The sequence below is a fragment of the Halichoerus grypus genome, chromosome 4 (assembly GCF_964656455.1).
Source record: "Halichoerus grypus chromosome 4, mHalGry1.hap1.1, whole genome shotgun sequence".
In the NCBI taxonomy this organism is placed as follows: Eukaryota; Metazoa; Chordata; class Mammalia; order Carnivora; family Phocidae; genus Halichoerus; species Halichoerus grypus.
The window spans coordinates 135,290,754-135,316,708 of NC_135715.1; the positions used below are offsets into that span (position 1 = coordinate 135,290,754).

The following is a 25,955-nucleotide window of genomic DNA, read 5'->3' on the forward strand; positions in this document are numbered from 1 at the left end:
CCCAAGAACTTTTTTTTTTTTTTAAAGTTTATTTGTTTATTTGAGAGAGACAGAGAGAGCCTGCGAGCTGGGGTAGGGGCAGAGGGAGAGGGAGAATCCTCAAGAAGACTCCCTGCTGAGTACAGAGCCAGACATGGGGCTCGATCCCAGGACCCTAAGATCATGACCTGAGCCAAAATCAAGAGTTCAGATGCTTAACTGACTGAGCCATCCAGGGGCCCCAAGAACTTTCATTTTTAACATGTTCCCAGGTGATGCCAATGCTGCTGGTCTGTAGACCAAACTTTGAGTAGCACGGCTAGAGACCAATAAGAAATATACTCCCATAATCTATGGAATAGGACAGTGACTTCCAAACATGGTTAGCTTTAGAATCATCACTTAATAAATTTTTTTTATGAAATCCAGGTAGAATCCCAACATGAGACCTGCTAAATCAGAATCTCAAGAGGTGGGCCCAAAGAATATGATGAATCTGAGAAACTGTGATGTTAAGGGGCTCCCATCTTCTTATTCTTGGGAAGCCAATTTGTTGGTCAGGACAGATGAGATTTAATGGCTACCACATTTTGAAGCACAGGCTGAAAAGAGACAGACCATAAAATTCAAGTAAGAAACTGCTCAAGATGGAAGCATGTCAAAAAGGCACAGAAGCCAATCAATGGCAAAAGGAGTACTAATTTGAGCAATAAGATGAATGACAATATTTCATTATAACCCTTAGAAAAAAGTTAAGTATCTCTGAGCCCAAACATACATAAATTATTAAATGAATGAATAAATAAATAGAGATAACTTTAAAGAAGAATCCCAATTAATAAATGTAAAAGAAATGAAGGAAATAGAAAATCATGTTTTCTAAGTTGTAGTGTTACATAAACACTAACAGTAACAATTGTTGCAAGCAAGTTTCTCTGATGGATGTTAAAATTGCTGCATAAAAATTTGATGAGAAACAAGATATTTGCATAGTCTCAAAGTATTTCTCCACAAGATATTTATTAGTTTCTAAGGAAATACAGTAAGTTTACAGTGCAGAAACCCAGCAGACACCTCCCTAACCACGTGTCAAGGTGAGTATCAATAGTAATAAGACATCATCACATACCTCCTGACATGATGCACTGAAAAGGACACAACACTTCTCTAGTATTTGTGCCAAAAATGCTTTACTTCAATCTAATTGTAAGAAAATATCAGACAAACCCCAAATGAGGTCAGTTATAAAGTAACTGACCATAACCTTCAAAAGTTTCAAGATCATGAGGCACCTGGGTGGCTCAGTCGGTTGAGTGTCTGATTCTTGGTTTTGGCTCAGGTCATGATCTCAGGGTCGTGGGATAGAGCCCCGTGTCAGGCTCTGTGCTCCGTGTGGAGTCTGCTGGAGATTCTCTCTCCTTCTGTCCCTCTCCCCGCTCATGCACTCACTCTCTCTTTCAAAACAAATAAATAAATCTTTAAAAAAAAAAAAAGCGTCAAGATCATAAAAGACAAAGATTGAGGAACTGTCACAGATTGGAGAAGACTAAGAAGAAATTTAAAAAAACCACATGCAGTGTGGTATGCTGGATTGGATCCTGGACCAGAAAAAGGACATTATGAAGACTTACTAAAATTCAAGTAATAGTCTATAGTTTAGTTCATAGTACTGTAACAATGTTAATCTCCTGGTTTTGATCATTGTACCGTGGTTATATAAGATGTTAACATTAAGGTAAGGTTGGTTAAGGTATATACGGTAACTCTCTGCACTATTTTTGTAATTTTCAGTGTAAAATTATTTTGAAATAAAATTTTAAAATTTCAACGTGCTCTACCTTGTGAAAACCCACCGCCTAATCAACTCTACAGCTTGCCTCGCCAATCTATGGATAAACTACAGGAATAGTTTCACTTGGGAGGTGGTCTAATAATGAGTAGAGAAGGCTTTACAGACAAGAGTCCAGTGGCCTTCCGGAGATGGGGGTTTTGTCACTACACTCAGTTAGCCCCTCCCCATGAGATGCTACACCACAGACTAAACAAGTGTGGGAGCCCCCACAGGCTCCTGTCAGAATTTCCTGGACTTTGGACCATATGTGGAACTTCTGTAGCCCCTGACCCACATTTTGGGGCACAGCTGCCAGCCCCCTCCCCCGCCATGGTAGCATGAGCCACCAGATTTCCACAGTTTAGGGCCCCCTGCTTTAAGGAGATAATCTGTCCCCAGTAGCAGCTTTCATATTCTATTTCTTTAGACAGCATTTTTTTAAATGCAAAGCTCCTTGGGCAGCAGTGTTCACATTTTCCCCATGTCGATATTTTGTCACACATCCAATCATTCAAAACCAAGCTGATTCACTTCTAATAGTTTCATTTTGGTTGCTCTTTGCTATTCCAACTAATAGGAAGAGCTCATTTCACTCCATTATATTTCTCATTTGCACAGCGGATCTTATATTTTGTTTTACTTAACTTGGTCTTCATGTATGAAGAAGGTGAAAAGAGCTCATCTGTGTTTTCCAAGGTAGAGGATCATTTCCTGGTCTTTCTGGGAAGTGGCATAATGTGGAAATTAGTGGAGGTTGTGGAGATAGACTGGGTTTGATTTCTGGGTGTGACATTTACTGATAGTCTGATCTTCCACAGGTCTCTTCATGTTTCTGAGTCTAAATCTCCTCAAAGACAAAAAAAGACAATACATGTAAACTTTTCAAATTATTATGAGAATTACATGAAATAATGTATGTGTAGAATTAAAACTTAGTCTCTCATTTACTAGATATCATAAAAACAATCTAAGCATCTTTTTGGCCCAGATTTAGGGAATAAGGAAACATCTAAAGATAAGGAATCTCGCAGAGAGTGAAAGCTGTCTCTGGACCTGTTGTATTTTATTTGTACAAACGATCTGCTGTCAGTGGCCTTACTTTGAGCCAAAAAAGAAACAAACAAAACCAAGAGCCAGGTTTCAGTAAGACTAAATTTAATTATCCTTTGTTTTATATTCCAAATGACTAGTTTCCTCTTGTTGTTAATTTGCTTTACTAAGACTACCTTTAGATTTCTGTTGGGGAACCTTTAACCTCTAACTTGAGAGAATTGCTGAAAATCACTAAATACATCTTTGGTAGGAAATAGTGGAGTTCCTGAGATTTATGTCTGATTCTTCCCTTAGGTTGTGAATTTCATCACAAAATTCAAATTAGGGGATGGGTTTTGTTTGTACATTTTTGTTTGTTTGTACTCCATATATGTTGAAAAGCTATGAGTGGAAGGAAAAAGCATTCAATCTGTTTTCCTTCCAGCAGCTATAGTGTTTGGAGTAAAGAAGTAAGTCTATCTTGTTTTTGACACAAATTCAATATGAAGTGTGGTTTCTTTATCATACCCAAGCACTTTAAACACGGTAAGTATTCAATAAATGAATAGTTCTCTTCCTCTGTACCCTTATAGTTTGTGCCTAAATATCACCTTGCTTTTATTAGAAACTTTGTTGTCCACATTAAATTCACTCCAGTTTGTTTCCATCCTTCTCTCTTCGGGGCTTGATATTGTCCTTAGGTACAATTAGGCAGCTTTATTTTAGAACAGTGGATTTCAGAATTTCTAAGTGTTTTTTTAAACCAAAACACTTTCTTTTATGTTATGATACCATACAGTACATCATTAGTTTTTGATGTAGTGTTCCATGATTCATTGGTTTCGTATAACACCCAGTGCTCCATGCAGTACGTGCCCTCCTTAATACCCATCACTGGACTAACCCATACCCTCACACCCCTCCCCTCTAAAACCCTCAGTTTGTTTCTCAGAGTCCATAGTCTCTCATGGCTTGTACCCCCCTCCGATTTACCCCCCTTCATTTTTCCCTTCCTTCTCCTAATGTCCTCCATGCTATTCCTTATGTTCCACAAATAAGTGAAACCATATGATAATTCACTTTCTCTGCTTGACTTATTTCACTTTAAACTAAAACACTTTATTGAGCCTCCATATGATAGTGGTAGAATCACACATTAAGAAAATACCTAACAAGCCCTTCCTCTAGCCTTGCCTGACTACTTAATCAATCCCTTTGGAGTAAGTTATTGAAGGCTTTTTGTTAAACAGTAACCCTTTTTCAGGGAAGTGGGTATTTTCAAACTATAATCAATCATAAACCCTGTAGTAGAATTAGCCAGCTAGTTTGTTGAGTCTAATAACTTGGGTTTCCATCCAGCAGGAATATGAAGGAATGAGATACAGGGATGTGGACGTTTTGATCCTGCATGCAAGTTCTGCTTATTGCGGAGTCTGGTAATCATTCTGGGCAACTAGAGAAAATAATGGAACCTGGGGTGTGAGGGCAGAGGTTCTATGGGCTTGAGAGAGGCCAGAATTGCTTAGTAGTGCTTTAACAGATTGATAGGAATTAATAGGAGTGATTTTTGATTGATGTGTCAATGTACTCATCTAATTGAGCTCGTAACAGTTGAATAGATGGCCATACAGGCTGGTGATAGGTTAGGGCCAAAATGGATGGATGTTTTTATTTATTTATTTTTAAAGATTTTATTTATTTGAGGGGGGAGGGGAGAAAGAGAGAGCAAGCTTGTGCAGGGGGGAGGAGTAGATGGAGAGAATCTCAAGTGGACTCTGTGCTGATCCTGGAGCCCCATGCCAGCCTCCATCTCACAACCTTGAGATCATAACCTGAGCCGAAATCAAGAGTCAGACACTTAACTGAGTAAGCCACCCAGGTGCTGCTGGATGGATGTTTTTAGTGACTAAAGTAATAGATCATTAAAGAAAGGTGATGACGATGGGTTGGTGAGAGTGGGAGTTGGTGCAGAAAGAGAATAGGTATACTTTTTCTCAGAGTGGAGAATTAATTCCTTAAGTCAGGGTGTAGTTTAATTAAAATTTAATTAAGTAAAAAAAAAAACACCAACAAGAAACACAGTCTTGTGCTTATAAGGTCTAGGTTTGACCCTGGCTCTACTGTTAATTTGTCATGTTTCTAAGGGCAAGCAAAGTGCTTTTACTTTTATGTAAGTTTTTTTCAACTCTAGAATAGAAACTGTAATGCCTGCCCCACTTCCCTCATAGGGTTTCTGTAAGTCACAATGAAATAATTAATGTGAAAGTGCTTTATAAAATGCCATAAAGCTTCATAATTCTATAGATTTTGATAATTTCTATACTTATTCCTAACGTGAGTCTTTTTTCTTTAAAAGCGAAAGCTAAATAAACAAAACCAACATCAATGCAATATAGAATTATCCCTGCTAAGAAAAAGCTTCTTATATGGTTCTTAAAAAAAAAAAAAAAAAAAAGAATGGGCAATATACCATTAATACCCATTTTATGCAGGTTTTTGCTTGATTCTATATTTATAGAAATGAATCTAGTATTGATCATGCTAGTTATACATACTTAAATGGTTTATAACTGGAAGGGTGTTTTGTAACTCAAGTAATGGGAAAAAAGCTTTCTGTATTGAGAAGATTATAAACCAAGAGTTCTGCTATTACTAAGGTAGCAATTTTAAACTTTCTTCAAAGTTCTGCTGGAAATACAAATTACATTAGCCTGACTGGTTGCCAATCAAGGAAACAGTCTTCACCAGGGTTGGTTGACATCTGCCTGCAGCCTGCAGAGCAACCATCCAATGAAGCCACAATTTCCTATGAGGGGAGAGTATGAAGAGAAACTAAAATAATTATTAAAGCATCATTTTAGATACACTAATACCCATGTTTTTGTCTGTAGCTAAGCAGCTAGAGTAAGCTACTTGAGTTCAATTAAATTGTGAAGATGTATACAGTTTATTTAGTTGGAGAAAAATAATAATCACAGAATTTAATCACAAGGTTTATGACTCAGATAATTACTGTTTTGTTGTTCTAGGAAGTACAGATATAAGTGGCATATCTGGGAACTAATAAGGATATGACCTTGAAGTTTTCTTTGGGTCTCTTAAATTTATTTATTGCCCCAAAGTGGAGAGACCAATAGCTCAGGGTGTTGGGATTTTGCTAATTGCTCTAGTGGTATTTGGCTTGCAGTTATTATTGATGTTTAGGACACTAACAACTGTCTAGATTTCAATCACGCTTGCCATGATTCATCTTCGGGAAGTAATTCAATAGGACACTGCAAATCCAAAAGGCAGAATCATTGAGGGATACAAACTATATGAGACTCTTGAGTTCGGGAAACAAACTGAGGGTTGCGGAAAGGGAGGTGGGTGGGGGGGATAGGGTAACTGGTGATGGGCATTAAAGAGGGCATGTGATATGATGAGCACTGGGTGTTATATTCAACTAATGAATCATTGAACATTAAAAAAAAAAAAGGCAGAAGTGGAGAAAATTCTTCCTGGAATGTCCCTTGAACTTCCCAGAGTCAGTTATTTTGAATAGGCTCCTGATTTCTGACCACAAGTGAGATGCTTTTTACCTAAAGTTTTCTATTTAGATATTCTCAAGAGCAGCTGCATAGACTTTTACTCTGGTCAAAGCATGATTTTATTGGATAACACAATGCATTGGGAAACAAAAAGCCTAGGGTCAATTCCTAGTTTCACCACTGGTTAACTGGGCTGTCATTGGTTGCATTTAATATTTTGTTGAAAGTCTCTATAGCATTCATTAAATGTTATTCATTGAGGGCTCACAAGCAGACAGCCCATTACCAGAAACTTTATTAGTATCTGTTACTATGTAGATTTTAGTATATACACTTAGTAGAGAGAACTACAGAATATAAAGTTACCTTGTGAATGAGCTTATATCTACTAATAAAAGGAAATGAGGTAACTGCAAAAATGTATATAAATGTATATAATGTACATAATGTATATAATAACCATGTTTTCTGTATTTGAATCTTTACATCTGGGGCCTTGCTGACCCTGAAGATAGCAAATAACTCCCCTTTCATGTGCAACCATCTAATACAGAGCCCTTACCTCCAGCCCTTTTCAGGCTCTCACACTTCAGGCCACTATTTCCATAATCACTCTTGCCCTAATCACGCCAGGGCCAGCCCTCAGACAACTTGGGACAGTCTCTATGCCCCAGAGCCTGCTGAAATTATTCAAACTAGCCAATCTTAAACTGGCTTACCCTGGTCTCTTCCATTCCTTCCCACAGAAACCACAATAAAGGTCCCTGCCCGTAGTTTCCCCTGCTTCCTCTACCTCCTGACCAACCTTGGTACTTCCTCATGTGGCCCTACATGCTGTGCTGGGCCTCCTGTGTTTATGTGGGTATAAAACATGACAGTCATTTCTGCGTCTGTATGTCTTACCATACCCGATTAAAACAAATCCTGTGTATACTTTTATAACAATATATTATTCAAAAATGGAGAAAGCAAGCATAAAATATTTAGATAGTTCAAGATTATGGAGCCCATTTGAAAACTAATTATTCCCTACCTCAAAGCTTATTGATTCAATCCTTCACTCAAAAATAATGATTGGGCACTCCCTATGTATAAGGAATTGTTTTAGGGAATATAAATCCACCTTGTCATAACAAACAAAGGAGACAAACTATTATATATCTCAAGCATTTTTCTAATTTATATTCAATTTCGATTTGACATTTTCTCTGGGTTTTCCTATTTGAAGCCCTCTCTACCTGCTATAACTTTCTTTCTGCTCCCCTACCTCCTGTTTTCCCAAATCAGCACTTCCCTGCTTATCTTCCTCCTCCCCTTAGCAGGTGTGTATCACACCGTGGTGCACCTGGCATGCTCATGCCCCACTCACACACCCCTCATTGGTACATTACAACCCACCTGATGCCTGGCTAAGCAAATTTGTATTTCAGATCATGAACTATGAAGAAATAAGTTAATAAGAGTCTAACCATTTCTATCGAGGTACAGACTTTCCTGCAAAACCCATCAAGTAGATTTCTGCTTGTATCTCTTTGACTAAATTGTCACGTGGCCACAGGAGCCTAAAAATTGAATAAGACACATAAGTACCCAACAACACAATTATGTATTTACTTCCTTTACTACAAATCAAGTTTTTGGTAGCAGGTAAGAATGAGAGAAAAATGGAAGCTGGTAGGCAACTCTGTGTCTGCCATACTTTTCAATAAAAATGAAGTTGATGGACCTCTTGGTAGGTTCAGACAATGGTGGCAGCATCACCACCTGCCCCCTCATATATCCTCCTCAAAGAGTACAAACAGCAGAAAGAAAAAGTAAATTTATACGCAAATCATATTTCAGCACAACCTGGAGATAGAGAATGTCCAAACTTCAAAATAACTATGAATAAAAAAAAGAATAAACTCAAATCCCAGAATGCAGCTTCTCACACTCCCACCCCAACCTCGCTGCCACGAGGCTCTTGGGTGAGCAAAAGCAGACCCAGAACTGCAGGCAAGGCAAAATAGGGAAGCTAGTGAAGAATCCTAAGTTTGAAATTATTCTACCAACAAAAAGACTAAGTCCACTCTAAGCCTGTAAATACTAAAAAAGCATCCAGGAATGAGCATGGGTGTAAAAAAACTTCTTCCTTCATGACAGTCATTTCTGCATCTGTGTGTCTTGCCATATCTAATTAAAACAAATGCCTGGTGCCCTTCTGTAACAATACATTATTCAAAAATAGAGAAATTAAGGAAGGAAACTTGAAGTATGGTGATTTAAAGGGACAGGCAGGGTTTAATATGGCACTCTTTGAATCTCATAGCTCTGGGTGGGAAAAAAGAAATATGAAAAAGGAAGGGAAAAAATACCCTTTGGGGAGTAGAAGAGGGAAGAGGAAAAAAAGAAAAGGGGAAAATAAGAAAAAAGGGAGATCTTATATTTCCACAAGATAAAGGAGAAATATAAAAAAAGCAAAGGACTCATGGCCTTCCTTACCACATAAAAACACACCCCCAAAAAACTGCCAAAGTACCTGAGTTTTGCTATACCAGTATGAAATGATGCCATTAGGGGTGTCTGGGTGGCTCAGTCAGTTAAGTGTCTGCCTTCAGCTCAGGTCATGATCCCAGGGTCCTGGAATCAAGCTTTGCATTGGGCTCCTTGCTCAGCAGGAAGTCTGCTTCTCCCTCTGCCTCTGCTGCTCCCCCTGCTTGTTCTCTCTCACTCTTTCTCTCTGTCAAATAAATAAATAAAATCCTTAAAAAAAAAAAAAAGAAAAGAAATGATGCCATTAAACCAAGAATCTCAAAGCACTTCAATACCATAAATACGAACAAATATAAGTCAAGTCCACATAGAGATACAGTGAAAACAAAGGAAATGAAATTTCATGCCTATCAACTGAGGCAAATTCTCCTCTGATAAGACAACCAAGAATAAGAAGGAAACTATAAAGAAGAAAACTGTAAAGAAAACTGTAAGTTCACATCAAGCAGAATTGAGTACTTTCATACAAGCATTTGGAAATATGAGAAACTGTTTTAAATAGTGCTGGGAAAATAGGACAGCCACATGCAGAAGAATGAAACTCAACCATTCTCTAACACCATACACAAAGATAAACTCAAAATGGATGAAAGACCTCAATGTGAGACAGGAATCCATCAAAATCCTAGAGGAGAACATAGGCAATAACCTCTTTGACATCAGCCGCAGCAACTTCTTTCAAGATACATCTCCAAAAGCTAGTGAAACAAAAGCAAAAATGAACTTTTGGGACTTCATCAAGATAAAAAGCTTCTGCATGGCAAAGGAAACAGTCAACAAAACAAAGAGGCAACCCACAGAATGGGAGAAGATATTTGCAAATGACACTACAGATAAAGGGCTGGTATCCAAGATCTATAAAGAACTTCTCAAACTCAACACCCAAAAAACAAATAATCAAGTTAAAAAGTGGGCAGAAGATATGAACAGACACTTCTCTGAAGAAGACATACAAATGGCTAACAGACACATGAAAAAATGTTCATCATCGTTAGCCATCAGGGAAATTCAAATCAAAACCACATTGAGATACCACCTTACACCAGTTAGAATGGCAAAAATTGATAGGGCAAGAAACAACAAATGTTGGAGAGGTTGTGGAGAAAGGGGAACCCTCTTATACTGTTGATGGGAATGCAAGTTGGCACAGCCACTTTGGAAAATAGTGTGGAGGTGCCTCAAAATATTAAAAATAGAGCTACTCTATGACCCAGCAATTGCACTACTGGGTATGTACCCCAAAGACACAGATGTAGTGAAAAGAAGGGCCATATGCACCCCAATGTTCATAGCAGCAATGTCTGCAATAACCAAACTGTGGAAAGAGCTGAGATGCCCTTCAACAGATGAATGGATAAAAAAGATGTGGTCCATATATACAATGGAATATTACTCAGCCATCAGGAATGATGAATACCCAACTTTCACATCAACATGGATGGGACTGGAGGAGATTATGCTAAGTGAAATAAGTCAAGCAGAGAAAGTCAATTATCATATGGTTTCACTTATTTGTGGAACATAAGGAATAGCATGGAGGACATTAGGAGAAGGAAGGGAAACATGAATGGGGGGAAATCGGAGGGAGAGATGAACCATGAGAGACTATGGACTCTGAGAAACAAACTGAGGGTTTTAGAGGGAAGGGGGTGGGGGGATGGGTTAGTCCGGTGATGGGTATTAAGGAGGGCATGTAATGCATGGAGCACTGGGTGTTATATAAAAACAATGAATCATGGATCACCACATCAAAAACTAATGATGTATTGTATGGTGACTAACATAACATAATAAAATTAAATTAAAATAAATAAATAAATAAATAAATAAATAAATAAATTAGAAGTACAAAAACTAAAAATAAAATGGGCAAAATCAGAATAAATGAAAAGGGGTGATTGCATTTAGGAAAACAACAGAAGAAAATGACAAAATTATCTCAAAAAAAAAGAATAAATTGCAAGTTGCCCAAGGGAGAATAGACTCAAACAATTTAATAAGGGGTATTGAAAGAGGGCAAGGAAACCCTGGAGAAAATGAAAATGGCCTAAATAAAGCAGTAAAAAGGACCAGTGGGAGAGCAGCAGACTTGGAAGACAGGCAAAAAGGGAATAATTTTCGTGTTAACAGAGACCCTGAAGAAAAAAACAATAAAGCAGAGCTAATATTTTAATTTTTTTTGAGAGAGTGAGAGAGAGCACATGAGCAAGGGAATGGGGGGATGGGACAGAGGAAGAGAAAGAGAGAGAGAGAGTATCCCAAGCAGACTCCCTGCTGAGCATGGAGCTCAACATGAGGCTCATTCTCATGACCCTGAGATCATGACCTAAGCTGAAATCAAGAGTCGGACGCTTAACTGACTGAGCCACCTAAGTGCCCCAACAGAGCTAGTATTTTAAACTATAATTCAAGATCATTTTATAGAATGAAAAAAGACTTACATCTATACATTCAGAGAGTTCACTGGGTACCAGGAAAAATTAATCCAGAATGATTAAACTCTTAAGACATATTCTAGTAAAACTCATTAGATTTCAAAGACAAGTATAAACCATCAAGGTCTCCAGGCAGAAATATCAAATAACTTATGGAGACAAAAGAATTAGACCAACATCAGACATTTCAAAACCAACATATAAAGCTAGGCAACATTAAAACAACATTTTTTAAAAGCTTAGTGAAAGGAATTGTGAAGCAAGTATTTTATATCCAGCTAAGGTCTCCTTCAAATATCAAGCATATAGAAAAATCAATTTAAGGAATTTAGGGAATTATGTGCCCTTTTTTTTTTTAGCCTTTTTTGAGGAATTTACTAGAGGATAAATTTCATAAAAATCAAATCATGACTAGAAAAATTTCAGCCCAAGGACTGATGGTGAACATTTAAAAATATATAAATATAAAATATATAAATGCCCTGTAAGACTCAAACAGTGGGAGAGTGAGCTCTCCACCTCACTACAGTCTCCACCACTTCCTCAGGGCTTTCCAGAACTATCCAGGAATCTAGTTGTTAATCATGAATCGTCAAAACCTTTATGGTTTTGGTCTGGAGTCTGAGTCCATTTAAAGTGTTGATGGCTTTCTCTGCATCCTTTGGATCAATATAGTTAACGAATCCATACCCTAAACTCTGTCCTGTAATTTTGTCTCTCACGAGTTTGCAGGATTCTATTTCACCAATGCTCCCAAAGAGACTCCTGAATTCCTCCTGGGTCATATTCTGGGGTAAATAGTTGACTATGAGGTTGGTTTTGCTGTCATCTGTGGCTGCCCCTGTCTGCATGGGAGAAGGACAGTTTCTATTGTTGCTGGAGGGTCCATTGCCTGTATTGGATGTCGGGCCATTTGACACCTGTGGCTCCATGGTGCTAATTATCTGGTTCTTGAGGCGCATCTTCCCGGCGGTGCAGTCCGGCGGGAGGCGACGGAGGCTGGGCGCTATAAAGGCTATTCTTGATACAGTGCATACTGATAATGTAATTAAACCACACATCTGGACACAATGAATAGTAAGGGGATATGTACATCCCTCCGTGAATGTCTGTGGTGAAACATGACTACAGAAGGAAAAGAGAAGAGTCATAGAAGAAAATTCTATTGTCACCCTCAGGCTATCCCCAGAAAGGATATAAGGAAAGTGAAGACAAGTAATAAGTAACATAGTAAAAATTTAAATACATTTAAGAGGAGGAAAAGAAAGTTAAATGTGAACTTTAAGAAATATGGATTCTCAATGAATGATTATTCCATGAATGAACAAATTTGGATAGGGTAGCAGAAAGTCAATAGCTTTTTTTCTTTTACCATTTCTATAGAAAACCTTAGGAATAGGATAACCACAATGAGTTGGTTGAGGTAGGAGTATTGATAAAAAGAGCTTACCTGTTTTTGATAGAGATGAAAATTATTCTTGGAATGCAAGTAGGTCTGCAGAGAGGAAGGCTAATGTGGCTCCTTCCCAAAGTACTGATTTTATATTCTTTATCTCTGAACCAGTTGAGATTTTCATTTCAGACATTCATCTCCCTTTTCAAGCTGTTTAAAGTTTAAAATTAGCATCATTACATCAGAACAAAATCTTTTGCTAAGTCATAGCTCAACTTCATATATTCAGTGGATTTTTTTTTAAATCCATGAATCACCAAATAGTGTTGATAGATGACATACCTTCTTTCCTACACTCCTTGCCAAGTAAATTTGTTTTTGGTTTAAATGTTTGTTCTTGTCACAGTCTAAATTTCAAGCATATTTCCACAACTACTAAGGATTTATGTTTTTAGATCATGATAAAAAAGAAAGATGGATCTCCCTATATTTTTCTTTTGTTCCAATGTGTTAAATTGTGCCATTTTTGGAGAGTGTAGCAAGTAGCGTATATGCTTTCTTGGGAAGAAACAAAAAATTCAGAGATTTTATTAATTAGGGTACCAGTATGCTATGCTTCTTTCTTCATGTATTTCACTTCCTGAAGTCATTCCTCCAGTAGCTGGCTAGAGTATATTTGTTGATTCCTTGAATGTATTTATTCTGCCTTTACACTTTGGTTGTTTGGCTGGGTTTTTAATTCAGAGGAAAAAAAATATTTTTTTTAGAATTTGAAGAGAAGTCCCAGGATGACAGGTCCAGAGAGCAAACTGGTCTGGTTTGGAGCAGAAGGATAGAGAGGGCCCTAGAAACAATGATGCCAAGGGAAATATCATCTGAAGTGTTCGAGAATTTGGAATAATTGTTGCTTATGCATTTCACAGCTTTGTTAAAGCATCTGGGAAAAAATAAAGGTGCATAAAAATTAATTTTAAAAAGAGGCAATTATTAACTCCAGAAAAAAACAAAAAGTTATACAAGAAAGAAAACATCACAATGAAGTACTTGGGTTACATTGAATAATACTTAGCCAAAATAGGATAAGTATTGATTATAGAATTCTACCCAAAATTATATAGCTCAATTGGGAGGATGAATTCAAGGGAAAGTGGAGGGTATAAGAGGGCTCAACTACCATAACGGAAATTTATAGATCCCTAATCCTGTGTTTTTAGCAACAAATCACGATGATTCATAGCAAGTATAGCAGTCATTATTTATCACATCAAGACACTTTTGAGAGTGAAGGAGACCGTTGGTAATAATTATGCCAAGACAACAGGCATAAACTGGAACTGATAAGCAAACTTAGTATATGTTACCCTAATTATAAGCATATTATTTTAAATGTAGAGGTAAATGTCAATGAGACAGCTAATTAAGTTGAAAGTGTCTCTAGGGAGTGGGATTGGTGGGGAGAGAGTAGAACAGGAGACTGCTGATTTTTAATATAAGTCTTTTAATGCTATTTGTTTTAAACAGTGATTATGCATTATATGGATCAACTTAAAAATTAAAATTTAGAGATTAGATTAGTCTTGCCTAATTGTTTTTGGTATGAACCAGAATGTTCCCTACTGTCAGCAAGAGGCTATATCTGAGTTCTCCTATAATATTTATTGATACTAGTCATTTGATGTTTCTCCCTCTAAGAAAGGTGCAATTGGATAGTAAATACTCGGTCCTGTTTTTCTTTCAAATAGGGCCATGGCACAAAGTAAATGCTTATTAAATAGTTCTTAATGAATAAAATAAAGATTCAGTAATACTTTCAAAGGCAGAAGAACCTTCTAGAAGTCAGGTTTATGAGATGATATTTTCAAGTACAGGTGTAATGGCCAGCCAGGCTTATCCTGAGTGTCTGGGATTCACCAGATGGGGATTCTGTAGACAACATGGCAAAGGGAGACCTCTTTACAAAATTTAACTTGAGAGAGAAGAATTTTGACACTCTTGCAGAGATCCCTTTATGGCAATGTTACCTAAAATGATAATAACTAAACTTTTAGAAATCATAGCCTGTAATGTGTGCCTTTAGGGATGAAGGGTTTTTGTTTTACTGCCAAGTTGATGCCTGTTAGTTTGTAACTTCCCCAAATTTTCATACTCAAAAGAGTCTTCTTTCTTGTTATTTGAATAATAAGATTAAATCTTGGAGAAAGGGGGACTGAGCATATTTTCTATTGGGTAGCATTTTCATAACCTAATGGGCTATAGTAGGAGGGCTTGGATCAGTGATGAACACCAGAGAGTAAACACCCAGTTAGTTCAGAGTATTTGCAGTAGAAATAGAACCAATAGGATATGAAATTGCAGCTCATTGTTTCTCAGCATATTTGTCCTCTAAATTGAAATTATTATGGAAAAAAATGGGGGGAGAAAGAAAAAAATTGGGACTGGAAGCAGAACAGAAACAAGAAAGAAATGAGGGCAGTAACACAGATATATCTATTGGAAATCCCGTTGAACTCAGCACACCTAACTTAATCTTATTAATATTTTTGAGGAGAATCCTCTGCCAAAAACAAGTACAAAAACTAAAAAAAAAACAAAAAAGAAAAACACAAAATAATAGAAACCACTCTTCTTAATCTCAAACCCTGCTTTCTCAATGCTTAAGTAAGATTTAGATTAGATCTATTCTTTGTAGCAGGGTTATTTCATGACACTTTCCTTGATCCCCAAAGTCTATCTCTGATATAATAAATTCCAGCTAAGTGTTTCTCTTTTGCAAAGCACCTTTGGTCACAGCCTTTATTACCCATATGTAATTGTCTGTTTACTTGTCAGTATCTTCAACTAAATTGCAAGCTCTGGGAAGATGCTATTCCATTTTGCTCATCATTGAATGCCCCACGTTCAGTGCCTGGCATATAGTGAATGCTCAATCAATATTTCCTGAATGAATGAATAAATTAATTATGTTATTCTTTTTTACTTTATATCTACAGGAGCCACTGTCTCTGAAAACAACGTGTGCTCACTGGAGACTTGACTCAGACAATAAATTTGTGAATTTGGTAACTGTCAAAGCTCTCCAGCCAGAGAAAACAAGACAGTGGGTATTGTGACAGCTTGTAGGCATTTCTCCCAGCTTAGGGGAGCTTAAGGCAGGTCTCAGGAGCAACTACAGAGGGCCCAGGCCAATTAGACAAAGGAAAAAACCTAAGCTCAACTTTAGGCATTGACACATCTCTTTCTTTTCAGTGACTGTTAGCTCATTGCCTAAGCTATGAAGCAACTCAGGGGAAATATAAATTACGGCAAGAAAGTACACTATATCCTTCACCTGGCAACAGGCTTAGTAAATCTGCCTTATTTCTGAGCTGGTATGTGCGGCCTGGATATTGTGATCTCTATTGTTTCAGACTGTAATAACCATGAGGGTTTTTCATTTTCTTTGGTAAGAATTCAGTAGCAATCATTCAGATGAGCCACAGTATTTAATTTATTGAGGGAGGAGGTGGTGGCCACAGGGGATAGGAATCAAAAGAAGGGTAAGTGATTCTCTGAACCAGGGGCAATGTCCCTATTTATTACATAATGTGCCCCAATCCCAATGAAGGTGACACTTCTGGTGACTAGTAGCAGACATGTACATTATTTAATTTTGATTATTGTTGTTGTTATAATGGGGATATTAGTGCTCCCTTTCCTGATTCCCTTTGTGCAATTTGGCACACATTTGAGAGGTAGTAGTTCCTAATCAGGGGATGGAATTTGAGTTATCACCACCTATAAGGATTGGGCCTCACTCTTGGTTCTGTCATTCAACAAATATTTATTGAACACCTATTATGGGGCCAGACATTATTCTACGTACTGGGAAAATAACAGTAAATAAAGGAGAGATTATATTTATCAAGCAAGATAGATGATCAACATTAAGTAAATTGTGTAGAATATTTAAAGGTGATAAATGATAGAAAAGAAAACTCAGGGAAACGTGTACAAGAGTGTAAGTAGGTAGGGTGGGGAGTCACAATTTTAAACAAGGAAGAAAAATATAGGCCTTATTGAAAGATGGCATTTGAGCAAAGGCTTGAAGGTGGTAAGGGAGTGAGTTTGGAAGGCATCTGAGTTTTGTTCAAAAGTCTGGCTGCTATGTTGAGAATGATGTCTAGGGAGTATAGCAGAGATAACTGGCAGGTGACCCAAATCCATTCTCCTTCTTCCATAGTATAGAGTTGTCAGTGGAAGCGGCTGGCCAGCCAGGGACCATATTTCCTACCTGTCTTGGCATGCAGGTATGGTCATCTGACTAGGAGAGAACAGAGCTGCCACTGGCCAGAGAACTAAATGTGCACTGGGGAGCTGCTTTGAAGACTTGACCTCGGCCTTTGACTATTGCATAAGAAAGAAGTAAAGGTGTTGTTCTTTAAGCCACTGAGATTTGGGGGTCCATTTGTTATGGCAATCCAGCCTACCCTAAGACAAAGGTCAAGGGCAAAACCAGGAAGACCTACTAGGAAGCTATTGCACTAATGTAGGTGAGAGATTATGGTGGCTTGGACCAAGGTGGTAGGAGTAGAGGTAGCAGAAAATGAATCCTAAATATATTTTGAATTTAGAGCCCACAAAATTACATGACAGATTGGATGTGGGGTATAACAGAAAAAGGGGAGGCAAGTTTGACTTTATGGTTTGGGGGTTGATGCATTATAAGGTAGAGAAGACAGCCGATGAAAGAGATTTGAAGGGGTAAATTGGAATTGAGTTGTGGATCTATAAATCTGAGATAATTTTTAGTCTCCAAGTGAAAGTGTGGAATAGATATGTAGACATGTAAGTTTGAAGTTCAGGGAAAATGTCTGGCCAGGGATATTGATTTGGAGCCATCAGTGTGTAGATTGGTTAAGTCACCATGGGAGTGACGACAGTTACAAGAAGAGGTCAAAGGACTAAACCTTGGGCAACTTCATTTTATGAGGTTGGGCAAATGAGGAGAAATCAGCAAAATGACTAAGTAGGAGAAACTAATGAGAAAGAAGGAAAAACAAGAGTGTGATGTGCTGGAAAATATTGACCTACTATGCTTAGATGTGCAGTGCTCCATGCTAAAGATCAGGACCCACAAAATGTTTCCTTGCCTACTGGGAGCAAGGGAAAGACATGTCAACCAGTGAGACTGTGATGAGAACAAGCCTGGGGCCCAACAGGAAAGAGCTGAGAGGGCAGAAAACACTCTGGAAGCAACAGTGGTAGGCTGGGAAATTTTTGGATTCTGTTCTCTGAAAGGGAAGAGGGAGATAAAAATATTTTTTGAGCAACAGTGATAATCAGTTCTATGTTTTAGAGACAGAACTGGTGGCAGGGGGAAGGATGTATTTTGGAGAAGATGAAAATTTAGTAGGTATTTCTGAGACCAGTAAACTGAGCTAGAGATGAGTCAGTCATCTTGAGTGGTCTTGGGATCAATAACCCAGTGATCTTAATCAAGCCGGGATTAAGGGGTTAAATGAGTGTACTTTTCCCCTCCACTTCTAGTCCTTCACCTGTGCCCTTGATCTCAGCAAGTGACATCATTCTCTACCCAGTTGCTCATGCCAGAACCTGTTAATTATTTTTAATACCCTCGTCTCCCTCACCCTGCATCCAACCAATCACTAACTGCTGAAGATTTTTGTCTGCTAAATACTGAATACCTCTCAGGTTTGTCTACTCCCCTCCATCCACTATGCCACCCTCTCACCTGAACCCCTGCAATAGCTCCTGACTGGTCTCAAAACAGATCCCTCCCACCTCGCCCAGTGTTCCTTCTGTTCGTTGACCACATTGGAGCGGGGGGGGGAGGGGACTTTTAAAAACAAATCTTATCATATCACTTCCCTGCTTCTCTTCCTCCTGGGTTAAAATCCTGAGGCTGGCCTTCTGGGCCCTATATGGTCTGATTTCTGCCCCCTTCACCGGCTCTGCACACACACACAAAAACGTTTTGCTGAGTGAATGAATGAATGAATGAATGAAGGCTAAGATATAGCCTCGCTTTGGGTAAGTTATTTACATATCTGAAACCCCAGTTTCCTCTTTTGTAAAATGAGAACCATAATATTTCCCTCACTGGAATGTTGGTAAGTTAAACAGTAAGATACCATGTTAATAAAATGTAAGCGTTTAGCATTGCATGATAGTTTTGATCACTGTAAGTGAAACAAATTGGCACTTAGCACAGAACCTGATACATACACTCTATATGTACTTGTTGTTAATGATAAATCAGCACTTTGGGATTCTAATTATCTTGGTGACTATTTCTATAAAATTACTTATAAAACCCCATACCATCTCATTTGATGCTGAACAGAAAGCTAAGCATGGTTACTTGCAGCATCATACCGCTGCTCAAAAACTCTTCATTGTCTCCAAAGACTGAAATCAAGTTCGAACTGCTCAGCTTCACATTCACATTTCTAATTTCTTCAATATATATCCTATGCTGCTGAGAAATTCATCTCAAACAAAATTTATTGGATTTCTACCTGTGTTAGGGGCTGGATATTTAAATTTAATTATTGAAGCCTTGTATGATGTAGTTTCAGTACCCCAAGGGCTGCTGCATTTAAAGAAGCAAAATCCAAATTGGCCAAAATGTTATTAAAAAGGAATTTAATTCTTTACACATCTCTGAAAGGATGTTAACAGGAATCATGACCCCGAAAACACATCCCACTATCTGTGGGAGACATGGAGGTGTGCTGCTCACATTGCCCTTCAAGACCACATGCTATAGGGAGTGCGGTTGACTGGCAGCCTCCAGCTGCCACAGCTTTGGATTTTACACCATGTTCCTGCTGAGACCACACTTTTGCTGGTCTGTACTTGGCCCACGAATGACCAGGAAGGGGTACTAGAGCAGTGCACTGAGGGGTAAGGCTCTTCCCCCGCATCTTCCTCCCTTTCATAGGTGTAAGACCTGCATCATGCTCTGAAGGTGGTTTCTGCCTCCTTCTGTGCTCTCCTCTTTTAACCTTAACAGGTGTCTTCCACAATAATTCTTTTACATATCTAACTCCATTTTAGCATCTGCTACTTACAGAACCCAAACTAACACAGGTGCTACCAAGAGTGGTCCAAGATGATTGGTAAGATGGGGCTTTCAAGTCAGGGAATTATAGGTCACTGTGTCCTCAAAAGGAAAAAAAATACCTGTGTCTGGGAATGGAGAACAAAAGCAAAAGTAGCCCCACTTACCATTATTCTTAATGACCCATTGTGGGGTTATGTACTTTTCACCTCCACAATTCCAGACTCTGCAGGGTTGGAGGTTCTAATTCCTACAGGAGGTGAATGTGCAAAGGAACACTGAACTACAAGCTATGGCTGCTGCCAATGAACTTTGAACTCTGTTTTCAGGGGCCCCGTAACCATGGTAAAAGCCAAAGCCAGTCTCCCCTCCTTGATCTCAAGCCATTTTCAGTGTTGCCTGGGAGGTTGCCCAGCTCTCGCTGTAAAGACCCATCATGTAAGATATAAACTTTTTCATACCCTCTTGGTGCATGTGTGTCATCTCTAGTCTGGACACCTGAACCAATTTTGAGTGAGGCATCTGTCTCATCTCTGGGGGTGACCACAGCAGAGAGATATGAGGGCAGGAGACAAGGGAGGGCAGAGAGATCTAGACAGCTGCTCTTGGTCCATCCTTAACTCTCTATACCCTCAATTATAGGAAATGAATTCCCCAGTCTCCAGAGTAAAAACTGTTCCTGATCCATAGCACTGAATTAAGAAAATTATATTCTGTACTACCTTTAAGTTAAGTATCCTTTGCTAACCTAAGGCAATATTCTCAAAGGTGTAAGACTAGAAGAGACCCCTCAAGAATTTAAGAATTTAGCATCCTGAATTTATCTTTTTTTTTTTTTTGACCAAAGCCATTAGGATCCTGTTTCTTCAAGGAACTTAAAAAAAAAAAAAAAAAAAAAAAAACGGAATGAAGAGATAGGAAATAAAAGAAATACTCTATCACACTGTAAGGGAAAAGGAGGGAAGAGAGGGGACAGAGGAGTTGATTGCTATGTACTGAGGGCCTACTATGTTCCAAGCCCTGTTTTCTCTTCATTTAAATGCACACAACAGTCTCTTCAATAAATGGTTTTTTTGAAAACCGGACAGCTACATGCAAAAGAATGAAACTGTACTACTTTCTTAGACCATACAGAAAAATAAACTCAAGGTGGATTAAGGATCTAAATGTGAGACCTGGAACCATAAAAATCCTAGAAGAGAGCACAGGCAGTAATATCTCTGACATCAGCCATAGAAACAATTTTCTGGATATGCCTCCTGAGGCAAGGGAAACATAAACAAAATAAACTATTGGAACTACATAAAAATAAAAAACTTATGCACAGCAAAGGAAATAACCAACAAAACTAAAAGACAACTTACTGAATGGAGGAAGATATTTGCAAATGACATATGTGATAAAGGGATGGTATCTAAAATATATAAAGAAATTCTACAACTCAACATCAAAAAACCAAATAATCAAATTAAAAACGGGCAGAAGATATGAACAGACATTTCTCCGAAGATGACATACAGATGGCCTACAGACACATGAAAGATGCTCAACATTACTCATCATCAGGAAAATGCATATCAAAACCACAATGAGGTATCACTTCAGCCCTGTTAGAACAGCTAAAATCAAAACCAGAGGAAACAAGTGTTGGCAAGGATGTGAAGAAAAAGAAACCCTTGTACACTATTGGTAGGAATACAAACTGGTGTATCCACTGTAGAAAACTGTATGGAGGTTCCTCAAAAAGTTAAAAATACCCTACAATCCAGGGATCACACTACTGGGTATTTACCCAAAAAATACAAAAACACTAATTCAAAGTGATATATGTACCCCTATGTTTATAGTAGTATTATTTACAACAGCCAAATTGTGGAAGCAGCCTAAGTGTCCACTGATGGATGAGCTGTCAAAAAAGAAGTGGTATATATACATAATGGAATATTATTCAGCCATAAGAAAGAATGAAATCTTGCCATTTGCAACAACATGGATAGAGCTAGACAGTTTAGTGCTAAGTGAAATAAGTCAGAGAAAGAAAAACACCATATGATTTCACTCATATGTGGAATTTGAGAAACAAAACAAATGAACAGAGAGAGAAAAAAGAGACAAACCAAAACCAGACTCTTAACTATAGAGAATAAACAGATGGTTACTAGAGGGAAGAGGGGTGTGGGGATGAGTGAAATAGGTGAAGGGGATTAAGAGTACACTTATCTTGATGAGAACTGAGTAATATATAGAATTGTTGAATCACTATTTGTACACCTGAAATTAATATAACACTGTATGTTAATTACACTGGAATTAAAATTAAAAAAAAAAATAAATGCACACAACAGACCATGGGCCAGAGATAATAATTTCTGCTTCACAGATGGGGAAAATGAAATGCATTCAGGTTAAATAAATTACCCATAGTGGATCAACTCTAAGGTTCCCCACCACCACCACCATACCACCAACCCTGATCCTGCTTCATGCTATTCACACTTTTGTATAATCCCCTCTTTCTGAGTGTGGACAGGATCTGGGACTTGTTTCCTTTTTTTTTTTTTTTTTTTTTAAGATTTATTTATTTATTTATTTGAGAGTGAGAGCACAAGCCTCGGGAGGGGAAGTGGGAGAGGAAGAGAAATCCTCAAGCAGACTTCCCACAGAGCACAGAGCCCAACTCAGGTTCGATCCCAGAACCCTGAGATCATGACCTGAGCTGAAATCAAGGGTCAGACACTCAACTGACTGAGCCACACAGGAGCCCCTGGGACTTGCTTCTAACCAACAGAATATGGCAGAAGTGATGAATGCCACTTCTATAATTATGTTATACTATATAAATATGACTCCATCTTGATAACCTATTTGACCCAGAGACTCCCCTTGCTGGTTCAATGAAGTAAGCAGCCATTTTGGGAAAGTCCAGGTGACAAGGAACTGCAGGCAATGTCTGCAGTGGCTTGCAGGAACTCTGGGCAGCCTCTAGTTGCTAAGGTCAGCTGATAGTCAATAAGAAGCTAGGACCCTCAGTCTTATAGCTGCAAGAACATGAATTCTGCCAATAACCTTAGTAAGCTTAGAAGAGTATTCTTCCCCAGTTGAGCCTCCAGATGACAGCAAAACTGGGCTGACACCTTGAATGCACACTTGTGAAGCCCTGAACAGAGGACTCAGCTAAACTGTACCTGGACTCTTGATCCAAGAAACTATGAGATAGTAAATTGTCTTGCTTTAGGCCACTAGCCTTATGGTAATTTGTTATGCACCAGTAGATAATAATACATTGTTCAACTCCCAAACAGATTTTTACTGTCTTCTAATTTTCATTATTTAGTGATGCAGAACTCCACAAAACAACTTACAAAGTGTTAATACAAGGCATTACTATAGAGTATCTTTGACTGTGGTCCATTTTGGTTTAGTTGTTTTAACAATCTGCTTCAGAGGTTGATTGTTGAGGAAAGTGCATAATAGTCATAATATGCTTTCGTCTGATCACATAGGATCATTGAGGATTTAAAAATATCCTATTGACTTATTTTCTTCCCATTCATACACTCCATCTACCTGTAACATTTCTCCAATTTCTATAGAGAGTAAATTTAATTTTATTGTTTTATTTTTTGTATTGCTAAAATTTTTCCAACCAACCTCTTTCATAAGGAGTTCTATGAAGTTTCTCAATATCCTCCATAAGACTACTTATTCATCACATTTAAAAACCTTTGTACGCATAAAATTATTCTAGAGTATTATACACTATATATAATGTATAAAGAAGAGGAAGAGTAGTGACATTTCTTCTAATCAACCAAAAATTCACAAGTTATATATTCTAACTTATTTTGATACCTCTATCACAATTAGTATTTTTCTAAGTTTCTTTAGTAAACATTTAAATTAATATAAATCCATTTATTCTATGGTTGTATAATTGGCAAGTTATTATAAAAGATGTTTAAGAGCATATTTCCCAATTTATCCTTTTAATGACATTACCCTGAATAGAGAGGGCTTCTTTGTGTGAATGCTACTTGTTTTCTGCCCTAAGAAAATCTAGTTCTTTCATTTGTCAACTTCACTGGGAAAGCTCACCAGGCCAAAATCATTAAGCCAACAAACAATTCTGTGACCAGTCCCCCAAGATCTGTGATTGGCCCTATCTGTATGGTGTCAGAGAACACCACAGGAAGAAGTAAAGATTAAATAGTGCATTTAGTTTTAAACTGCTGGCAAAATATTCAGGCAGATTCCTGCCATTATTTTCTCCTGTAGAAATCCAGGAAACATTTCAAGAAGAGTATTTCTTCTGTAGATTTTGATTATACTGAGTTCAGCACTCATCATATTAATCATGATGGACTGAGCGACTGCCCTCTTTATCTTTAGAATATGCTGAGCACTGATGCTTTAGATTCTAAACTCAACTCCAAATGTCTCTGCTAATTAAAATAATCTTCTGAGATAGTTTGAGATGTTAATTAACCACAACAATTAAATAGATTCTCCGCAAGATTGGGGATCCATTTAAAAACAATTAGTATCACCTTAATCATTCAATAAATATAGGTAATCTTTGTCTTGAGACCACATGGTGGAAGAAACGTCCCCATTTCCAAGGTACTGGCTCCACTCAACAGGAGCTGAACTGCTTGTGTATCATTCATATTGAAGGTTGTCATAGTTATTATTTTAGTAAAATCTGCACAGTGGAATCTCACTGTTTGCTACTTGCTAATAAAGAGAATTTAAAATACTGTCTAAAGGGACTTACCATGACAACTATCAGAATTTCCACATTGGAAAACTGGAAGTCCTATAAAATGATCAAAATTTCAGCATTTGCTCATTCTGAAGTATAGTCCAGGTATGAGATGAATGATCCTATAGTTGCCTCAAGGGACTCCCCATCTACTGTGTAACTTTTATGGTAAGGAAAAAAGTCATCAGGGTCTCCTTTAGAGAGCTAGATGAAATTATTTTCTAAAACCAGCCAATTTAATTTTTCATTCTGTTTATGAAGGTGTGCCTCAGTGCTCCCCCACTTTGTTCTACCAAACATTTAGAGCTCCAAATTTTTGTGCTTACCAGACTTCTAATCACTTCCCTTCTCCTTCCTTTTCTATCCAAAGAATCTGGCTCATTTCATACAAAAATATACAAGGTAAGTTTGGTCTAGTTTGCTAGTGTGACTCACTTCACCAAAGTATGATGAATCCTGGGAAAACTTATTATATAAAAAGAATCTTCATCAGCATCCAGACTATGACAGAGCTTCCTACACCCCAGGAAGAGAGCCCATCTGGTTCCATTCTCTCTGATTCCTTAACGCCATTCTCCTGACAATTCCTTTTTTAATATTCTTTTAAGTCTAATCGTTTGAACTTCAGTGAGCCTCAGAATCACCTGGAGGGCTTCTTAAAATACAGGTTCCTGGGCTCCTCCCCCAGAATTTGGGATTCACTGGGGTGAGGCAGGCCTGAGGATTTGTAGAGGCAACAAGTTCCCAGGTGATGCTGATGCTGCTAGTGCAAGGACCATCCACTGTTTTAGGTGATGGTTCTCAACCCTGACTGCACATTAAAACCATCTGTGGACATTTTTCCCCCTTTACTATATTTATTTTTACTTATTTATTTTTTTTGTTTCAAGTTTTTATTTAAATTCCAGTTAGTTAACATACAGTATAATTAGTTTCAGGAGTAGAATTTAGTGATTCATCACTTACATATAACACCCAGTGCTCATCACAAGTACCCTCCTTAATACCCATTACCCATTTAACCCATCCCCCTGCCCCCTCCTCTCCAGCAGCCCTCAGTTTGTTCTCTATAGTTAAGAGTCTGTTTTATAGTTTGCCTCTCTGCCACCCTTGCCCCCACCCTGGACATATTAGATGTCACACGTGACCAGGCTCCTCTCAGATTACCCAGGAAATCAGAATTTCTTAGGGGTGGGCCCTAGGGACTGTTTTTTGTTTGTTTGTTTCTCTCTCTCTTTTTTTTCCTCTTAGCAGCTCCCAGGGGATTCTAATATGTGACCAGGGTGAGAATTGCTGCAATTGGAGGAGCTGGTGCTAAAAAGAGATGCAATTCCAGGACAGATTTTAAAAGAATGCCTTGACTCAAAACCTTCTCTAGAGATTTTGCCTTTTAAATAA

The 25,955-nt window shown here is 38.0% G+C and overlaps 1 long non-coding RNA gene and 1 pseudogene across 1 annotated transcript in view; both read right to left on the reverse strand.

The window, feature by feature from the left end:
• Positions 1–25,955, reverse strand: part of LOC118544007 (uncharacterized) — a 198,556-nt gene that overhangs the window by 147,916 nt on the left and 24,685 nt on the right. Inside the window, exons 3-4 of the long non-coding RNA XR_013447212.1 lie at positions 13,075–13,669; positions 12,790–12,942 (exon numbers count right to left, since the gene is read on the reverse strand). This is a non-coding gene — a long non-coding RNA (uncharacterized LOC118544007). The remainder of the gene's footprint in view (positions 1–12,789; positions 12,943–13,074; positions 13,670–25,955) is intronic.
• On the reverse strand, positions 11,880–12,349 carry LOC118544006 (ELAV-like protein 4 pseudogene; annotated as a pseudogene).